Consider the following 5,936-nt stretch of genomic DNA (forward strand, 5'->3'; position numbering starts at 1 on the left):
TTCTAGGCCTTGCTGGTTTGGTTGGTAAGGAAAGGATTTTAGGAATTCATAAGAAAGGGCAAAAACACAAACAATTTGAGGTATACAAATTATATTAATGGGCATATTGCCCATAAACTAGATCATAATTATGCAAAACAAAATTACCTAATAATCAGCCAGACACAGTGTTGTGCTTAAAAGGCATATTGTCAGTTTGTGATGATGATTCAAGATGAAAGCAGCTAGCAATGGTAGGAAGCTGAACAGACAGTTTAGCAGGCTTAAGAAGGCAGATTAAGTCAAAAGCTGCTGAGAAGCTGGTCCATGCAGGCAGACTGAAGTCGGGCTAAACCAAACGGTGACATGTTAAAGCAACCCGGGACATGACCAGAGTCAGAAGTCGATGAGAATCCAGTGATGGCAGACGGAGTTTAGTAAGGCATTCATCCAGAGAAGTCAGTTTCTCCAGCCAGTAGGTATGGATCATATCTGGGCCTGGTGCTGTACAGTTCTCCATATCTGAGTCTTTGTTGGAGGCCTGCTATTGTGATGTTCACTGGACCTTGTTCAGGGAGGTTTGCATGGTCGGCTCTAAGATCTTTTAACCACTGTGCATTATTGTCAGTGTTGTGCATGAACACATTCACTCAATGGCTTTCGCTGAATATGTTTATATTTTAGTGAACGGTGAACTGAAAGGACAAGTTTTGAAGTAATGAACGAGAACGACACACACAGTTCACGTTCACATTCAATTAATAACAACACTTTTTATTGGATAGTGTCAGGTTGTACAGAGGAGCAAGTCTACTGCAAGTACTAGTCGGTTTTGTTTTTAGGCTGCAACAATAGATGATTATCTCTATATTACTGTTACAAAAATATTAGCATACATTTAGAAACAGCAGGATATTACATTACTAACACTTAACTCTCAAAATTCAGTTTAGATGGAAGACCAAGCTGATCTGCCAACAGTGGAAAACTAGAAAGACTCATGAAAATGAATGCCAGTCAAAAGCAGTCACATCCTTGGAATAAAATTTATTGGCACTACAAGCATGGCAGGTGTGACCTGAGATGCTAATTAGCAGTTCTCAGCAGTGCAACACGGAGAGTGTCTTCAGCAGTGGTAACAACTCCCCATATTGACAGATGTTTTAGTGTAACATCTTAACCAGTGCCAGCTTTTCAAGGCAGGTGATTTGCAGCATGCAGATTGTAATGATGCAGTGGCTAATATCTTTTAACAGTTGTGAGGCAGAATTTCCCTTTATGTTGCTTTTTTTAGCTGGAGCACAGTTTACTGCTTTGCTGTGATAAATATGAACCACTTTTCTGCCAAGTTATAAGACAATGAATATATTATTTATGATGACTAAGCATGACCTTGACTTAAACTTAATCTTCTAAACGTGACAGTTAAGAAAGAATGTATTGTAGGTGCACCAAAGAATTAGGGGCGACAAAAGGTGGCTCCCGTTCCCTCCCACTGGATTGGCAATAGAGGTTACCAGGGTTGAGGGGTGGGGTTAAAGGGCGCTAGGGGGTTCTGATAGGTCATTGACTTCTTCATGGTTTTGGTCACATGCCTCATTGAAGAGTTGGTCAGGCAGGTGAGAGGTGAATCTTCTGGGTATTGTTCCTAAAAGTGCTTTGTAAGTAGGTAAAAGGTAATGTCTAAGACCACCTTCTCTGTTGAGTGTTTGTATTTCCAGGTTAACAAATATGGCTCCATTAAACTCCTCGCTCAAACCATCTTTCTTCCTTGGCCAGAATATGGACGTTTAAAGCTTGACCATGACCTGGATGACTGAGAATCGTCACTGACATATGTTTAAGAATTTAATTGTGGATGCAAATGTGCATTTCACATTTAATAATTATACAGTAAAGAACATGCAAAACAGGGTTTTAAATATGGAAAATATATTGAATAAAAACATGTGAAGTCCAAGTGTAAGAAGTTTTTATGTTTTCCGTAATGATTCACATGTTCTGTGAAATGCATGTTTTCACAGGTTCTACATAATACTATAATTATTTATTTATATTTATTTATATTTAATATATTATTTATATATTATTTATTTTTAGTAGTGAACTGAAAGTGAACATGTACACTTCATCTCAGAGGAATTCTTGAACTCGCCCATAAAGATCCTTATTAAAAACAGGACAGCAAAACGTATCACAGGGACTTAGGCTCTTACCTTTGACAGACATTTATATTTCATTGTTCTGTCTGCTTCATTGTTGTGTAATCAGATATTTTAAGGCTGAAAAAGTCAATTGGCTTGACCGTGATTAATCGATTATTGAAATAATTTTCAAATGATTTAGTAATCAATTTATCGTTCCCTGGAGTGTAGAGACTAAAATGTGTCTTTAGCTGACAGAGCAACCCACTTAGAGCAGTAAGTATACATAAATTGTAAAATCTGTAAACATATTGGATTTAAGATTTAAAAAAGATTTTTTAATCCATCAATATGCTCTATCTAGAACTCCTCAAGTAGAAAAGGTTTAGTTTCATCTGGTTCAGTTTTACAAAAAAGTCTTCTATTAGGAACCCTTGGCTTTCCGATTATTAACTGATTAATCAAAGGAATAATCAACAGATTAATTGATTTGCAAAATTATGTTTTTTTTGCAACCCTGATTTATTTGCAATCTTAGATAGCCATCTTTCTTGTGTATAATCACTTTAAACCCCGAAAATGTATTTTCTGCTTTTTAAATTCTATTGTGTTTTTCACATTTGGCCCAGTTTAATTCTATTTATCATTACACAAACCTACCCAAAGGTTCTCTTCATTTTAATTGTGCTAGAACTTAATATTCAGTAGAAAAACAAATAATACCACGACTTATTATGTATTAAAAAATAAACCAATATTCATTTTCTTTCTTATAACATTTTGACAGATTTAATCATTATTTCACAATGACAGAAGAAAACCTCCAGAGCTGGTAATTAGATCTCTACCCGTATAATAATTATGCTTTTCCTTTGTTCCTGCTATAGTGTCTCTTCTCAATAAAATGTGATAATTTACCACATCATTCTTACTTTGGGAAACATAATGTCCCTGCAGCATCTGTGTTTTTTGGCAAGCTTTTCACCATGTGCATTTATAACCAGCCAGCTAATGCTCTCCAAACTGAAAGCCTGGATACAAAGTCCCTGAGTCTGTGCACTTTCCCAAAGCAAGCACTGCCAGAGGTTTTGAGCTCATCCAGTCTTATTAAGGTAAGGCTGGTTGAAATAAATTAAATAAATACGGAGCCAGAGCTCAATGAATCTCTTCATTAGTTCTGGGAATGCACAATTCTACTTTTGAAGTAAGACACAGTTCTGGATTGGAAATTTGGATTTTTTTGACATATAGTTGAACGGATTTTGCAAAGCATGTCACTAGAGCACACGGTTATCAGCTAACAAATCCAAGAATTTAATTTGATTGAAAATTCAGACAGATAAGTTTGCTTCCTGAGATTTATTTCATGCCAATGAACTGGTAGCATATCATAAAGTTTCACCAAAATTACAAGATATGTATAAAGCACAGTCTGTGGCACATCCTGGTCAGTTAATTCAGAGGCACTTTAAGGAGACCAGAGCTCTGCAGCCATGTTCTACAGCAGTTTTAGCACTGTGAATTTCCTTTTCACTGTTAAAATACACATGAAATTAGAACTGTCTTTGAAATTATGCTGTTGGTCATTTTTATCCATCATATAGGTGGTCAGGCTGGATTAACAAAAGTGTGTCACAATGATGATATCTAGTCTAAATTAAATAAAGAATCTTTCTCATCATTATTTTGATTTATTTTTATATTCTTTTTACTACACAGGTAATTTTAAGTATAAATCACGTTGCTCCAGAGCCTCACTTCTGCCTCTATATGTCATATTTGAAAAATCCCTGAGGACTACAGAACATGCAATGCTGGGTGGGTGGTTGAGGTTAAGGTGGATTTGTTCAAAGATGTGATAGACAGCAGCACTCAGGCAGTCACAGCCATATTTAAAGAGCTAAGACACCTGTACATATCTATATCTATATATATATATATATATATATATATATATATATATATTCCTTCATAAAAATTATCAGCAAAAATTGTATTCATGCCTTAGCCGTGAAACTTTCCTTTCTTTGTTATCCCAAGTGTGGAAGCATCTTAGAAACACTGAAGAATCTCGGTGATCCCATGACTGATTTGGCTTTTTATAAGATTTTTTTTCTGGGCACAAATGACCCTTTTGCCAAGAGTAGGGTTACTGTAGTTTGTGTTTCAGATAATTGTTAAATATTCTAACCTGGACAATTTCCATGCTGTGTAATTATAATATTTGTTAAATATGTATGGTCAGGCATTTTCACTCTTATAGTAGCAGCCATTCAAAATGGTCCTTCCTAGTAAGAAGCCAGCCGAACGACAGCAAAATTCTTTCCAAATTGCAGCCACTGGTCTTCTCGTGGCCATGCATATTTTTTGAGTCCACCCTTTGGCTGAATTACATGGTCTGACCAGGAGATAATGCTTCTCTTTAGATCTTAATATCCACAAATCATGCCAGAAAGAATATATCTTCGATGTCTAAAAACTAATTGTAGGGGATCTGCCAAGGGCCCATCAAGGAGAGTGGGAAAAATTTGAATGGCTACTCCTGTATACATTAGAGCAGGGGTGCTCAATTCCAGTCCTCAAGAGCTACCATCCTGTAACTTTTAGTTGAAGCTCTTCTCTAGCACACCTGTATCTACAGTAAAGCCTCAATCCCCTCATTTAGCTCAGCAGAGGCAAGGTTAACGAGCCACTCATTTGATTCAGGTGTGTTAAAAATGGTTGCATAAAAAAGTTGCAGGATAGTAGATCTCGAGGAGTGGACTAGAGCACTCCTGCATTAGAGTATTTCATGGCTCAAGCGTGTACCCTTGTCCAGGAGCCAAATTAAATTATCCAGTTCAACTATCTGAAATAACCTATACAAGTCCCGTAGTTTTAATACCTGAAGTGCCAGGATGAGTGGAGGCTTTGAGCACCCAAGCACAGAGAAGAGGAAGTAGAGGTGAGTTTTGCTAATTTAAAAAAGATTGAAAGGCGACGGTCACAAAAAATAAAACTAAAAAATAATGAAAACCAAAAAAAATCCAAAAATGTCCGGGAAAATAAAAAAAAGAGAAGCAAGAGATGAGGAAGAAACAAAACAAAAACAAGAAACCAGCACGGAGGGAAGGTTCTGCTGCTCTTTGAAGCCCAGAACTCTGTTCAGACTGATGAGCTCCACCTGTGTAGACTACCCAGATTCTCCACAAAGATCCTCTCTGGAAGAGATGCAAAGCTTGCACTCACACACACACAGGAACCTTGACAAGAAGTGCAAGGCAGTCATTTTGCCACTTTTCAGATTTTGAAGCAAATTATCATAAGTTGCATTCATCTTATGTTGCACTTGTTATGTTACACATAGTATATCCTTCATTTCTATGTAACTTTTTCAAAAAAAAATATTTTAATTTTACCTTTGACTCAAACAAGTATCTTTTTGACGATCTCTTTTAGCTGCATTGTAGAATTTTCCTTGCATTCTTCCCTTTTGAATACAGTGCCATTGCCTAGCAACCACCACTCTATCTACAATACGGACACTTCTGTTCAAGGTTTAGATAGCAAGATTAAAACATAACAAAAAGTGTTATATTAGTGACACTATAGGCTGAAAAGTAGAGAATATTAAACTAATACATGTATATACTCTATAGTCAGCTGAGAGTAAATCCACCCAAGCCAATTGTCTCATCTTTAAAAAAAATTTTTTGTGTTTTCGTTGGAAACTGGTTAAATAATTAGGGTTTTTCAATTTGTACATATGATTTTAGAGTTGACAGCTATATATATAATATATATATATGTATATAATTTATGGTCTTCAAGCTT

This window comes from Cyprinodon variegatus, unplaced genomic scaffold (assembly GCF_000732505.1).
Source record: "Cyprinodon variegatus isolate N-32 unplaced genomic scaffold, C_variegatus-1.0 Scaffold906, whole genome shotgun sequence".
Classification (NCBI taxonomy): Eukaryota; Metazoa; Chordata; class Actinopteri; order Cyprinodontiformes; family Cyprinodontidae; genus Cyprinodon; species Cyprinodon variegatus.